Genomic DNA, 15,968 nt, shown 5'->3' with positions numbered 1-15,968 from the left:
CTGTGAAGACACAGAATTTCATACAATTCCGAGAATAACTGTATGAAAGTGACTTTTGGAACGCATCCTCGGTCTTTGGATTTAAATTGACCTCTGTTGGTTGCTGTTAGTGCTTTCACCCTTGTGCAAATATCTTCATATATAAGAACCACATAGTCAAAGACAGTTGGAGGAACTAAAATGAAATTATTCCAGTTGAAATATTATTGAGAAATAAAATCATAGGATAATAGAAACATTAAAAACAATGTCTAAAATCATTGTGTCCAAATCTGAAATTCACTCTCCCACATCCTTATCATAAACTTATGGCTAAAATTTTAAAAACCCGGAAGTTAAAAATTAGAGGCCATGTCAATGAAGAGTTGATCATTACATGTACGTGTTTATTTTGTTCTATATTATAAATGTGCTGAGCAAAAGTGTCAAGAAATACTATGAAATCACACATTTATTTATTCAACATATATTTATTAAAGTCTTATTCCAAGCACTCTTCTGGATTCGATGTACAAGTCTCTGCCCTCCGGCAGATCTAATGGGTCAGGCAGATAATAAGCATGCAAACAACAAAATATTGTGTAATATCAGCTGGGGCTGTGAAGGGAACCAGAGCAGGATAAGGGGAGAGAGAGATGTAGAAAGGTGTCACTGTAGATCGAGTGTTCAGAGAAGGCTTCTTTCAGGAGGCAGCATTGAAGACAGCCCTGAATAAAATGAGGCAGCCATTCCCTGGAAGAATTTGGGAAGAGCATGACAGGGAGAGAAAATACCCACCGTGAAGAGGGTGATAGGAGATGAAATTGCAGAGGAGCAGAGGCCAGACCACAGTGGGTTTTGCTAGCCTGGAAGAGGAATTTACATTTTATTCTCATTGTAAAGGAAGACTGCAGAAGCTTCTGAACAGGGAGGACTCGACATGATTTATTTTGTAAAGGATCACACCAGCTGCTGTGAGATGCAGGCTTCGAAGCAGTGATTCTCAAGAGTGTTCTTCGGAGCAGTGGGTGATTTTGTCTCCCAGGAGACATTCGGTACTAAGATGTATTAACTAGAAAAACTATTAAACTACTAAAAGAGGGTTTAAAAAAAAGACTCTAAGGAATGCAGAAATAGCAACTGAAGGAAACAGGCCTAAGACAGAGTAAACCAGGAATAAATGAACAGCTTGGAAGAGGGCCCTCCCCAAGGCTGAATGTGACCTCATCAGAGAGGCAGTGGCTGCCAGGAGCACCTGCCACCCCTGGAGGGAGGAAACTTCTTCCCGCAGACATAGGTTGTAGCTCCACAGTTAGTAAAGTGCTGGTGGCAGAGAAACTCAGTGAATGTGGCAGCCACACCATAGGAAAAAAGCCTACTGGAATCAGGAAGAGAAGCAACTTCATTTTGCTTTGACAAAGTCTAACACTGTGCCAGCTGGCAAAAGAGAAATATTTATAGGATCTAACTACAGTATTGCAACACTGGGCAGAGAAGGAGGGATTTGGTGCTGACAGGCAATGAAATGACAACTTGTATCATGCACCCCTTTTCAGGTTCCATATGCACACTTCCTCAGGCATTTAAACTCCCATAGGACAATTAAACACCTTTACCTTTTCACCTAACAAGATGCGGCTATTCTTCCTCCAAGTGAAGACATTCTTACCCTTTCCTCCAAATGAGGAGAAATACAGTCCCAATAGTCACTGCAACTGTCACAGAACATATTAGTTACTCCTCAAATCTAGTCATCTTCCACTGAGAACCCTCTACCCAAAGACTATCTTAAAAGGTTAACATCCAGTGAGGATGAATCTTTACTTTCTCCATGTTGAGCCTCCCGTGTAATCAACCTGCAACTAGCTAGCTGGCTGTACTTCCAAAAGAATGATTCCATATTTCGGGCTAAAACATTTCTCTCTGCTGTTGGCTGATTAGGGACTCAGCAGTAACAGCAGCCAGGTCAGCCTTGATAAAGAGAAATCCATGTTGTTGAACCCATGATAGCCTCCATTCCTGTCACCATGGACATTTTGCTCTTGGGTTCATAAGTACTGTGGTGCTGGTGAAAGAGGCTGGCCAGCATCCATAGAAGTCATCATTTGTCCACCTGATTATTGAGATCCTCCACTGCAGGGAATGCTCTTTGATGAGTATTCATATGAGACATTGTGGTAGGCAATCTGCCTGATGATGCCTGGTTCCTGACATTCATGCCTTTGTGTAATTCCCTCCCCCAAGTTTGTGCTGAACCTAGTGTCTTGCTTCCAGGAAATAAAATATAGCAAAAGTGATGGTGTGTCCCTTCAGAGATTAGTTTCTAAAAGACCATGACTTTTCTCTTACTGGTATTCTCTCTCTGGTTCTGTTTGCATACTTGTCCTGATAGAGAGGGAGGGCTATCTGCCAAGGAATCAAAGGTGACCTCTGGTTTACAGCGAGTGAGGAATTAAGGTCTTCAGATTCAGAAACGGAATCTTTGCCAAAACCATGTGAGTGGGCCTGGAAGTGGCTCTTTTCCCTCAAGACGTCCCTCTATATTGCAGACCTCGTTGATGCGTTAACTGCAATCTTATGAGACCGTGAAGCAGAGGAGCCAGCTAAGCCATTATTGGATTGTTGTTTCAAGCCACTAAGTTTTTTGGGGGGTAAATACACAGCATAGATAACTAATACAGACACAAATATCTTCACAATCTATGTCCATTTTGAGAGACCTATCTATGTAACTCTTTCCCAAACTTTATTGTCACCAGTCTTCCAATCTTGTCCTTTGCACATCCCTTACCATTCAGCCAATCCTTTAGCTTTTGCCCATGAATTGATGTACAGTAATATTTCTGGCCACATGTCAGTCTGGTCAAGGCAGACCTATCTTGTTTCAAACAACATGAGAGATGTCTGAGAAATCAAATAATTAGGATACAATTTTACTATAATTTTTGAGGGCTTACTTTTTGAATGTGTTGTAGCTTATAAGATGTAAACTCAGTCATTTCCTCTTTAAAATGCTTACATATTCTAGGGTCAGAAATCTTATTCTCTGTCACTAGAAAGATGGTCATGATTTTTGTACCATCAGCAAATAATCTGCTTTCTGGGATATATGACTAATGTCACCAAGGGTTGATCTGTAATAGGCTACTTTATCTATTCCCATACTTTTTGATGCTGTTTATAGGAAAAAATATTCAAAATCTTTGTTGTCTCTTCTGGGATCTCTTCTAATCTCTGGAATTAAATTTCCAATTTTCTCTTGAAATTTTCATCAGGAACGTCTTCATCACAAATATAATGAGTCTAAAGTAATTCTTCACCTCTATCTTCTACAGACTACTCCTTTCATCTTCCAGCTTTTTCTGGCCAAATTTTTCATTTTCCTTTTTTCTATCATCTGTAAATGGTATCATCTTTCTTTTAGTCTTGTAGACAAGAAATGTCAAAATTTCTCTTTTCACAGACAACCATATGCTTTTGTGTCTTCATCTTTTTGCACATATGTTGTCTGAATAGAACTGTCCTTATCCTCATTTTCTATATCCTTCAGGAAGTAGCTACAGTGCCACATCCTCAATGACATCTTCCCTGATGTCTCCCAATTGTCAAGAGCAGTTCCTTTTAATGGACCGCCACAAGGCTTTGCCTGAATACTGCTTTGCCTTTATCACGGCATTTTATCCGGGATGGAATTTTTCTAAAGTGTGTTCTGAAGAAGACTAGTCCCTTGGAAGCATCCACATAGAGAAGTGTTCTTAGGACATGTTAAGTCTAAAGAATTTTGTCTACTGCTCTTTGTCTTGGAGTTTCCTGATTTACATGAGCATACTGAAGATTCTAAAAGGATCTGCAATGAATAAAGTTATTTATCTTTTTTTTAATTATACTTTAGGGTTTTAGGGTACATGTGCACAATGTGCAGGTTTGTTACATATGTATCCATGTGCCATGTTGATTTCCTGCACCCATTAACTCGTCATTTAGCATTAAGTGTATCTCCTAATGCTGTCCCTCCCCCCTCCCCCCACCCCACAACAGTCCCCAGAGTGTGATGTTCCCCTTCCTGTGTCCATGAGTTCTCATTGTTCAATTCCCACCTATGAGTGAGAACATGCAGTGTTTGGTTTTTTATCCTTGCCATAGTTTACTGAGAATGATGTTTTCCAGTTTCATCCATGTCCCTACAAAGGACATGAACTCATCATTTTTTATGGCTGCATAGTATTCCATGGTGTATATGTGCCACATTTTCTTAATCCAGCCTATCGTTGTTGGACATTTGGGTTGGTTCCAACTCTTTGCTATTGTGAATAGTGCCGCAATAAACATACGTGTGCATGTGTCTTTATAGCAGCATGATTTATAGTCCTTTGGGTATATACCCAGTAATGGGATGGCTGGGTCAAATGGTATTTCTAGTTCTAGATCCCTGAGGAATCACCACACTGACTTCCACAATGGTTGAACTAAAGTTATTTATCTTTAACTTACCATATTTAATCATTTTCACTTATTATCTACCATTATCTTTCAGAGCACTTTTGCCATATACAGTATCTGCTTTCTTATTGTTGTATTTCTTGGTACTCTACACATTATTTTATGCATTATAGTTACTTGATGGTTGTTGAATGTGATGTATCTCTCTCCACACTCTGAGCTGGATGAATCTCAGACAACATTTTGGTAATATTTTCTTGTAGGCAATTCTGCTAGAACTTTAACCAGGCCATCAGGAACTAAAGGAAATGAATTATTAAACTACTACCAGAGGGAGCTGACTGAGAAATTAGAACTGCTTGAGGCTACTATTAGTGGAAGAAGTGAGGAAGATGAATACACGACACCACAGGAATTTAAATGGAACATTTATAAACTTTTGGAAGTATTACCACTGGCTTGATGAAAGAAGACATAAAAATGATAAGAAACCCAATATTCAAATGAAATATTAGAGCATTCGTTCTAGTGAATAAAGTACTGATGAGTCAGCCCAGTCAGAGAAACATCCAGCCTCGTCTAGGTGGTCTATTCATTTACCAACTTTTAATAAGGTGCAGTTTGCCATGACGTGTTGACTGTTGCATAGTCCATGTAGGTACTACATTTGAAGAATTTAAATCTATTGTTACATGACTCCGTGTGCTCCTGGCCTGCCTTCTAAGATGGTAAAGAGGAATCCGTTTTTTCCTAGGCTTTTATTAATAAACTCAGTGGCCACTTTGCTGTGATCATTTTTCCCTCTAGCGCTGCCTTCAGAAGTACAATGTGCAGAAAATGGAAAGTGCTGTCATCCGTTTAGTGCCATCAAAAGCATTTCATTTTTAAACAGTAATAACCAAGCCGCTCTAAGTGGCTTTGTCTCCAAAAATATGAACTCAGATAAATGTTGCAACTTATTTTATTACGTGAAATGCCTTCTGAAGAACATCTGTGTAAACAGAACCACATCATGCACACACTTCTGCCCTGCCACTTGGGCCTGGCAGTACCTTTATTGTCCATTACTCAGTCTTAAGGATGTTCCTGGCACACGGGATTCCAATATGAAGATATATTTTGTGGTATTTTGACCAATTTATGCTCATCATCTTCTCTTTCTAAGCTATAAAAACAAACTGATATCGGAGTGGCTTATTTAATCCTGTTTTAGCCTCCAACTTAAATTCTCTAAGTGAAAATGATTTATTAACATAGAAAAAATAACAGCTGACTATGTGGGACTAATCCTTCAGAAATAGCAAAAGCAGAAAATGATTCATAGAGGTTGGAAAAGGTCATTTCCTTACAATTGAGAAGTTCTTTCATCTTGAGGCTATTGGTTGGAGGTGCTTCTGGGTTTAAACCTTGTAATGAACATAGGAGATCAACAATCAATCGAATGATACATTTCTCAAGGAAAATGTTCAACTTAAGATTGACTGGCTACTTATCAAACTCTCTTTCCTTTGGCTCTTATGAAGGAAATGGATTAGACCCTAATTACAATTGCAAAAATCACATAAATATCTTTTATATTTGAATCTGAATGTGGCTTGGCACTGAAATTGCATATAATAAAGCAATTAGTGGGATTTAACTTTGATGATTCTTGATTGATGAATACATTTAAAACATTTTACTTGGAATTCATTCTGTGGCTTACAATTCCAGTATTGTAAAATCAGTGAAATCATGACAACATAAATGGTATGGACTGTCTTCTAATATATCTAAATATAAGTTCACTATGCTTCATAGCAACTCATTAACTAAACACATTTACAGATTTCTGGGAAGGGCTTCCAATTTCTTCTTCTTTTTAATAGACTTTCACTTTTTAGACCATTTTTAGGTTTACAGAAAAACTGAGCACAAAATACAGAGAATTCCCATCTCATCCCTGCAATCACTTACCTTCACACACACAGTTTGTCCTACCATTAGCATCTTGAATTATTGTCGTACAGTTGTTACAATTGATGAACCAATGTTGATACATCATTAATAACTAAAGCCCTTAGTTCATACAAGCGTTCAATTTTTTGTGTCATACAATTGTACAGGTTTTGACAAATACATACCATCAAGTATCCACAGTTACAGAACTATGCAGAATAGTTTTGCTGCCCTAAAAATCTCCTGCACATTACTTATTCATCCCTCCTTGTTCCCCGTCTCTTGCTCCCTCAAACCTTGGGAATCACTGATCTTCTTTATTTTGCCTTTCCAGAATGTCATATCATTGGAACCATACAGGATGGAGCTTTTTCTGACTAACTTCCTTCACTAAGCAATATACACTTCAGTTTCCTCCATGTCTCTTCATGGTGTGACATCTTCTTTCTATCACTGAATAATATTCCATTGTATGAATATATCGCTGTTTGTTTATCCAGACACCTATTGTAGGACATCTTGGTTGCTGCCACCTTTTAGCAATTCTGCATAAAGCTGCTATAAACATTCAGGTTTTTGTGTGGACATAAATTTTTAAGTGATTTGGCTAAATATTTAGGAGCACATTTACTAGATAGTATTATAAGACTATATTTAGATTTGTAAGAAATGGCCACATTGTCTTCCAAAGTGGCTGTATCACATTGTATTCTCACTAGCAATGAATGAGAGTTCTTGTCCACCAACATTTGGTGTTGTCAGGGTTTTGTATTAGGTATGTGGCTGTATCTCATTATTACCTATCTTACAACTTTCTAAAGATAGAGAGCTTTGACCGTTTTCCATAATCTTATTTGTCATCTGTATGTCTTCTTTGGTATTTCTTCTTCTGTATTTGATATTTCTTCTTCTCTATATCTACTGTGTCCATTAGAGCCTATTGAATGTATGTGCTCCCATCCCAAATTTATATATGGAATCTCTAATCCCCAATGTGATGATATTTGGAGGTGGGGACCTTTGGGAGGTAATTTGGTCATGAGGGTTAGGGATCAGTGCCATTATAAGAAGAGAATGAAATAGACCTTACCACTTTCTCTCTCTGTTGTGTAAGAATAGCAAGAAGTTGGACATCTGTAAACCAGGAATAGGGTCCACACCTAGAACCCAATCATGCTGGCACCCTGATCTCAGACTTTCAGCCTCCAAAATGGTGAGAAGCAACTTTCTGTTGTTTAGGCCACCCAAACCATAGTAGTTTTGAGAGAGCCAGGTGGGAGGAGGTCCTCAGAAAAACTCCAACTGGCCTGTGCACTGGGGTGGAGCCTCAGGAGGTTCATGCCCTTTGCAGTGGGGAGGAGCCAGGCTCCTCCCCTTCCTCTGTGGAACCTGGGATTTGAGCTGCAGGTGGGAAGCACTCTAATAGGGACTCTGGCCTTGGAGAGGATCTCTGTTTCCCCCACTTTTTTTTCCCTTTCCACCCAATAAAACCCTGCTTTACTCATATTTCAAACCATCTGTGAGCCTAAATTTTCGTGGCCATGGGACAGACAAGGATCCCATCTTTAGCTAAACTAAGGAAAAGTTCTGCAACCATTTGTTGCAGCAGCCTGAACTAAGTCAGAGCCCTTAGCATATTAATTGTAGCTAAATTCCAAGTCTGATTGTTCCAAAATCTCTGCCATATCTGAAGCTAATTCTGATGCTTGCTTTGCCTCTTCAGACTATGTTTTGTCTTTTAGTGTCTGTTGTAATTTTTTGTTAAAATCCAAAGATGATGTATTGTGTGAAAGGAACTTTCATTGAAGTTTTATGCTAAATCTGGCTAGGAGTTAGGCTCCATTTACTGTTTGTTGTAGCTATAGGTGTCAGAAGCTAAAATTTCTTCTACTGCCCTTGTTTTTGTCTCCTCTGTTGTTTTTGGGTTTCCCTAGTGACCTCTTCTTGAATAGCATCTGGGACATGAGATTCTTTCAGTTATATTTCTCTGCTATTATACAGAAGCAGCTCCAATGACATGGTAGCAAAATGTAGAGGGAGAAGAGGCATTCTATAGTCCTTTGATTAGACCTCTGTCTTTTAGTGAACCTATGCATTTGGAGGGGTGACCCTAACAAATACTTCTTAGCTTCCCGTCTAACTGTCTTAGGTGAGTCAGGAAGGCTGCAGAGGCTGGAGTTGGGTATTTCCCTCCCCTAGTGATGAAGGTTAGAAGAGGCCGAAGTTGGATATTTCCCTTACTCCACGTGAGTTAGGCTGGTAAAGTAGCTTCCATTGAGGGCAAGCCTTTGCTAAGAAGAACAGAAGCTCTGGATGTATTTCAAAATTGTTACCTTTCCCCTCCCCATGCAGGCAGCTGGAGGGAATTTTTATTTAATCTTCATAGTGAGAACTTGGCGGGGCTTCTGGTGGTAAAAGTGATAAAGGTGTGGGGACCTCCTAAGGTTACACCCACAGAAGTTTTTCTCTCTCAATCTAGTCCGTGCTCATTCTTCAGCAATTGGTCAATCATTCCTTCGGTGTTTCAACCAGTTGCTGGCCTTAGTGGTGGCTCCACCCCCTGTCAGCTGTGATCCTCTGTATCCACCTATCTCTCTCTCTGTAGAGTTTTGGACTGATGGCTTGCCCTCCATCCTCAATTTTTGGGTCGATCTAAGAAGAGTTGATGATTTTCAGAGCCCAGCTTTGCCATTGCTATGAGGACATGAGTGATGACTCCCAAACTTTTTACATGTCAAAGTGAACTAGATGTCTCCTACTTGTGTTTTTTCACTTTGCACATTTTATGAAACAGAACTTTAATACTTTGACCAAATGATGTTTCTGACTTTGAATTTAGTATTTTTCCTGAGTTTTCCTATTAGCATTATTACACAAAAATCATTTAATGTGATGACTTACATATGCATCCTAAAATCATAACCAGACATCACATATACAGGGAAATGTCAAAATCCACAACTGGGGTTTTAGTACTTTACTTCTGAGAGTATGAAGGAGCCTCAAGACAGAGACAGTCTTTGTCAAATTTTCCCTGAAAAATGGCATGGTGGCTTTGATGGAAAGCGAAGACAGGCTTTTCAATTCTGTGTATAACATCAACCCAATGATGTGCTATGGACAAGTGATTTACTTTTATTCTGTCTCAATTTTCTCATATAATAATAGTAGTAACAGCAAGAGCAAAGAAAAGATGTAATGAATACTTATTATATCAAGGCAGTATTCTTAAATCTTTACATATACTATCATTAAATCCTCAAAGTAATCTAAGAGATGGAAAACATGAGGCATAAAAAGGTTAAGTGATTTATGCAAGGTTGCACAGTTAGTGAGTGGTGCAGACTCGCTCTAAAGCCCTCCTCATTAAACATGAGAAAACAACGCAAACACCACGTGATGATGAAAGTGGAGAGTATCCTAGGCAGAGGAGTAAGAATGGGTAAGCTAATTTCTACCCTCAGGCCTTTGCAAAGATAGAAATAAGTCCTAAATGTTTGAAGGACACAAAAGTCCAATTTGACTAGAGCAAAATAAATAAAGTAAAAGAAATGGGAGGAGATGAGATTAGAGAGGGCTTGTGTCATAATAGCTAATGTTTATCAAGTTCTTTTAATTATTAGGTGCTGTTGTATTTTATATTCGTTTTCTTTTAATTCTCAAACAACACTGAAAAGTAGTTCTAATAGTAATCATTACTGTTGTTATTAACACTATTGACAGTCCAAACACATGTGACATAATTTTTTTAAAAAACTTCAAAATAACTTATGGATAAAAAAGAAATAATGAAAATGACAATTTTTTAAAAGATCTGACTGCCACAGTGCATATAAGACTTTCAAGATATAGGTGAATTGGTACTTTGAGGCAGATACAAAAATAAGTAAAAAGTGACCATTGAAACAATCATTGTAAGAATTTGGAAAGGCAGCAAAGTAAAAGCCCAAGAAAGAAAGAAAAAATTATTTTAAAGTTTTAATAAAAAATAAAGAATAGGATCAACAAAACAAATAGCTCAATCTTAGAGAAGTCTTTTAAAATAGTCCTTTCAAACCTCTGGCAAAATATATTAAGAAAAAGTAAAGTACAAATAAGAATATTAAAAATAAAAGTGGCCAAGAGTAGAGTTAAAAATATTTTTAAAACAACAAGCTATGGTATTTGCAAAATAAAAAATACCATAAAAGGTTAAAAAGAAAAGCTAAATAACAACATATCGAACAGATAAATCTGAATAAAAGCAAGGTGAAGAAGCACAGCTAGATGATGACAATATTTATGTAAATGTTTAAAATACTCAAAGGAATATTAAATATACTTTGGATTAAAAAATGTACTACAAGTATAAAAGCATGGATGGAAAAGACACACAACCAACTTCAGAACTGTGGCTATGATTTCAGGTGGAGACCAGTATTTACGCTGATTTCAAGGTATGGAGATTCTTGCAGCAAATGTGGAATGCAGATCTGGACTCCAGACTCATTAGAAATAAAAGGCTCAGGTATTCATTTTGGGGTAAGATTTTGTTTCCTTCAACTAAGCTAGGTATAATTTTCCTTTTCTGCTCTGAACTGCTGGGGGACTTTTTCTGCCCTGGGGTTGTACATATACAGGGGTCTCAGTTTCACGTTCTTGCCTCAAGTAGTTAAGTCCCATCTGCTGGCTTTCCATGTGTTATTTAAAAAAATAGCTTTGTTGAGATATTGTAATAAACGTGCAACACGTTTCCCTGTGTCCCTCTAGTCCTCTCCCCGTCTCTCCTTTTCCTACTCCCCTTCCCATCCCTTTTGCCAAGAAAAAACTGATATGATTTCTGTCACAATAGATTAGATTAGATTTTCTACCATTTTATGTAAGTACAGTCGTATAGAATATACTCTTTTTTTTTTTGGTCTGGCTTCTGTTGCTTTGCATAATTACTTTGAGATTCATCCATGTTTTAGTGTGTATCAATTCTTTATTCTTTTTTATTGTTGAGCAGTATTCCATCTCATGAATATACTGCAGTTTGTTTATCTATTAACTAATTGATGAGCATTTGGGCTGTTTTCAGTTTTCGGCTATTAGATATAAATCTACTATGAGTATTCATGTATAAGGCTTTGTATGAACATATATCTCCTTTTCTTTACAATAAATGCTTAGGAGTAGAATGGCTGGATTACATGGTAGATATCTATTTAATTTTTAAAGATACTATCAAACAGTCTTCCAAAGTGGTTGTGCCATTTCATGCTCCTAAAGTGTATGAGAGTTTCAGTTCCTCTGTATTCTTGACCACACTTGGTATCATCAGTCTTTTTAATTTTAGCCATTGTAATAAGTGTTGTAGCAGTATTTCTTAGAGGTTTTAATTTGCATTTGCCTAATAATTTATAATGTCAGGCAGCTTTTCATGTGCTTATTTGCCATCCAGTTACCTTTTGTAGTAAATTTTCTGTTCACACATTTTGCCTGTTTTTAAAATTGGACTGTTTGTTTGCACAGTGTTAAATTGTGAGAAATTTTAAAAATATTCTGCATAAAGATCCTTTATGAGATATGAACCTTACAAATATATTCACCCAGTCTGTAGATTGTCTTTTTATTCTCTTTAAGCAGAAGTATTTAATTTTTGATTAAGTCCAATATATCAATTCTTTTTTTTTTTTTTCTGAGACCGAGTCTCGCTCTGTTGCCCAGGCTGGAGTGCAGTGGCACGATCTCAGCTCACCGCAAGTCTATCTCCCAGGTTCACGCCATTCTCCTGCCTCAGCCTCCCAAGTAGCTGGGACTACAGGCGCCCACCACCATGCCTGGCTAATTTTTTGTATTTTTAGTAGAGACGAGGTTTCACTGTGTTAGCCAGGATGGTCTCGATCTCCTGACCTCGTGATTTGCCCGCCTCAGCCTCCCAGCGTGCTGGGATTACAGGTGTGAGCCACCGCACCCGGCCTATCAATTCGTTCTTTAACAGATTATGCTTTTGATGTTGTATCTAAGAAACCTTAGCTTAACTCAAGCTCACAAAGTTTTTGTCCTATGTTTTCTTCCAGAAGCTGTGTAATTTTAGATTTTACATTAGACATATTGTCCTTTGAGTTAATTTTTATATATAGTGCAGTATAGCTTAAAGCTCATTTTTTTGTTTAGCGGATATCTCTCTGTTCCAGTACCATTTGTTGAAAAGACTATTCTTTCTCCACTAAATTGTCTTTGAATGTGTTGAAAATCAGTTGTCCATGGATATGTGGGTCTTTTTCTGAAGTCTTCATTCTGTTTTATTAACTAAAATAGTCTATCTTTACACCAAAAACCACACTGTCTTGATTACTATAACTTTATAATAAGTCTTGAAATCAGGTAATGCTAGTTTTCCAAATCTGTTTTTCTTTTTTGAAGTTGGACAGTTATTCTAGATCCTTACATTTACATATGAGTTTTTTTGTTTGTTTGTTTGAGACGGAGTCTCTCTCTGTCACCCAGGCTGGTGTGCAGTGGGCGATCTCGGATCACTGCAACCTCCACCTCCCAGATTCAAACAATTCTCCTGCCTCTGTCTCCTGAGTAGGTGGGATTACAGGCATGCGCCACCATGCCAGGATAATTTTTGAATTTTTAGTAGAGATGGGGTTTCACATGTTGATCAGGCTGGTCTCGACCTCCTGACCTCATGATCTGCCCACCTCAGCATCCCAAAGTGTTGGGACTACAGGTGTGAGCCACCGTACCCGGCCACATGTGAGTTTTAAAATCAGTTTCTCAATTTATACTCCCTTCTCCACCCCCAGAAAAACATGTTAAGATTTTGAGTGGGATTGTATTGATCTAAAGATCAACTTGGGGGAGAATTAACATCTTAACAATATTGAGTCTTTTGACTCATAAACATGGCATGTCTTTCCATTTATTTAGGTCTTTTTAAATTCTTCAAGTAATGTGTTATAATTTTCAGTGTACAGGTCTTTTACATCTTTTGTCAGATTTATCCCTACCTAGTCATATTGCTTGATAGTATTGTAAATGGTATTTTTAAAAATTTAAATTTAAAAACATTCAAATTTCTGATCATACTAACAACGTATAGGATGTAGAAATGTAAAAAACTTTTAAATGGATCTTATATCCTACAATCTTGATAAACCCACTTGTTTACCAACAAGTTTGTTTTTACAGATTCCATAAAATTTTCTAGTTTTTTTATAGATTCCAAAAAAATTTCTTCATACACAATTCTAGATTCTAGATTCTAGAAGTATTTATAGACAATTATAGATTTTAGAAGTGTTTTCAAAGATTCCATTAAAGTTTCTTCATAGACAATTATTGCCTCTTCAAATAACAGCAGTTTTACTTCTTTGTTCCCTGAATTGGACGTTTTAAAATTTCTTTTTCCTTTCTTTTTTTTTTTTTTTTTGAGACGGAGTCTCGCTCTGCTGCCCAGGCTGGAGTGCAGTGGCATGATCTTGGCTCACTGCAAACTCCACCTCCCAGGTTCACGCCATTCTCCTGCCTCAGCCTCCCGAGTAGCTGGGACTACAGGCACCCACCATCATTTCTGGCTAATTTTGTGTATTTTTAGTAGAGACAGGGTTTCACTGTGTTAGCCAGGGTGGTCTCGATCTCCTGACCTCGTGACCTGCCCGCCTCAGCCTCCCAAAGTGCTGGGATTACAGGCATGAGCCACTGCGCCTTGCATAAAATTTATTTTTCTTTCCATATTGCACTGGCTAGAATTTCCTGCATAAGACTGGTTAGAAAGGTTGAGAAAAGAGATTCTTGTTGTTAATTTTAAGGAAAAAACATGCAGTCTTTTTGTATGACAAGTACTATGATTTCGATGTTTCTATCTTTTGATTTCTGCCTTGAAAAACATTTTTTCTGGGCTAAGAAAAAACAGTTTTGGAAGTCAGAGCATCACCAAACCAAGAACAGTGATTGCACTAGATAGCATTATTATTGGTACTCAATACTCAAATATCACATTGAATACTTTTCAAAATAAGGGGGGTGGTTGGAATTAAGTATTTTGTTATTGATAAAAATTTTGGTTCAAACATTACAAATTGCTAATGGAAATTTTCCTTTTTGACAATAGTGTGAGTAGGTTTCAGGGTATATAAGGTAAATTCTATATGTAAATGTTTATTTCACATATATTTTTTCACTTTTTTGTGTTTATTGTCATTTCATAAGTGCTAGGAGAACTCTCTTCTCCATATATTCTTAATTTCTTCTTAGTAGCATTTCATGACTACAAAGTACTATTATGGTAATATTTATAAATATATATATTTTTATAATTATAAAAGTAATATATAAGTTTTATTTAAAAGCTTTGGAAATTCAGAAAAATGTAAAGAAAATCAAAGTTACTGACAAGTCCATATCTTACAGAAGTATTTTTAACATTTTGGTATATATATTTCCATAATGTCACATATTTCCAAGTAATTATGTATATGAAACATACATATAGGCATGCAGTTTCATTTGGTAATTACTGTATAGAGAACTTTATATATAAAACTTTTTACCTTCTGCTTCTGGTTATAAATGAGGTAGCTTATATCACACAAGTCCTCCTATTATGAACTACCATAAACATTGAAGAAGAAGAAAAAAGCAACTAAAACATCTGTTTGAAGGCCTTGGGGAGCAACCAAGAAAGTCAGGATTTAGAAGACCAGATTGAAGTACAGGGGAAAGCATAAAGGCCTAACAGGCATGTACTTGGGGTCCCAGCAGGAGGGACAAGAGACAGTGGGACAGAACCAATACTTGAAGAGAGATGGCTGAGAGCTTTCCAAAATTGAAACACACACTCACCTGTGCACGCACACACACACACACACCCCTAAATCACAGATTTAAGAAACTCTATAAACCAAAACCTGGAAAAATGGAAAGAAAATCTCTCCTAGCCCATCATAATGTAGCTTCTGAAAGACCAAATCAAAGATATACTTTAATAACAGTGATAGAAAATAGACAAATTACCTTTCAAAGAGCTACAGTGACATAAAAAACCACTTTTAAAAATAAAAACAGTGGAAGAAAAAGATCATAGAATTTCAAACTCTTGAAAGAAAACAACTGCAAACCTGAAATTTAATATCCAGTGAAACATTTCTTTAAAAAAAGTTGGAGAAAATAAAGATATTTCAAAACAATAACAATAGCAGTAAAAGTTTATCACCAGCAGAATGCACTTAAAATATTAAGTGAATTCATTAGATAGAAGAAAAGTGATACCAGATGGAAGCATAGTAATGCAGGAAGGAGCAGGGAACACTGGAAGCACAAACGTGTGGGTAAATATAAAGGCATATTGCCTATTTAAAAATAATAATACTGTTTTATAGAGTTTTAAACATATGCAGATTTAGAATATATGTTAACAGTTGCACATAAGGAAGAGGGCAGTAAATGGAGTTCAGTGTTAAAAAGTTTTTGCATTCTCTGGGAGGTTGTAAAAATAATAATTTAAAGTAGATATTAGTAAGTTAAGGATACATATTATAATCTCTAGTGTATGTCTGAAAGAATGATTAAAGCATGTAGAAATAATAAGTTAATGGAGTGGGATAAAGTAAATAATAAAAAAAATTAATCCAAAATAATGT

This window comes from Hylobates moloch, unplaced genomic scaffold (genome assembly GCF_009828535.3).
Source record: "Hylobates moloch isolate HMO894 unplaced genomic scaffold, HMol_V3 SCAFFOLD_9, whole genome shotgun sequence".
Classification (NCBI taxonomy): domain Eukaryota; kingdom Metazoa; phylum Chordata; class Mammalia; order Primates; family Hylobatidae; genus Hylobates; species Hylobates moloch.
This window is presented reverse-complemented; position numbering follows the sequence as displayed.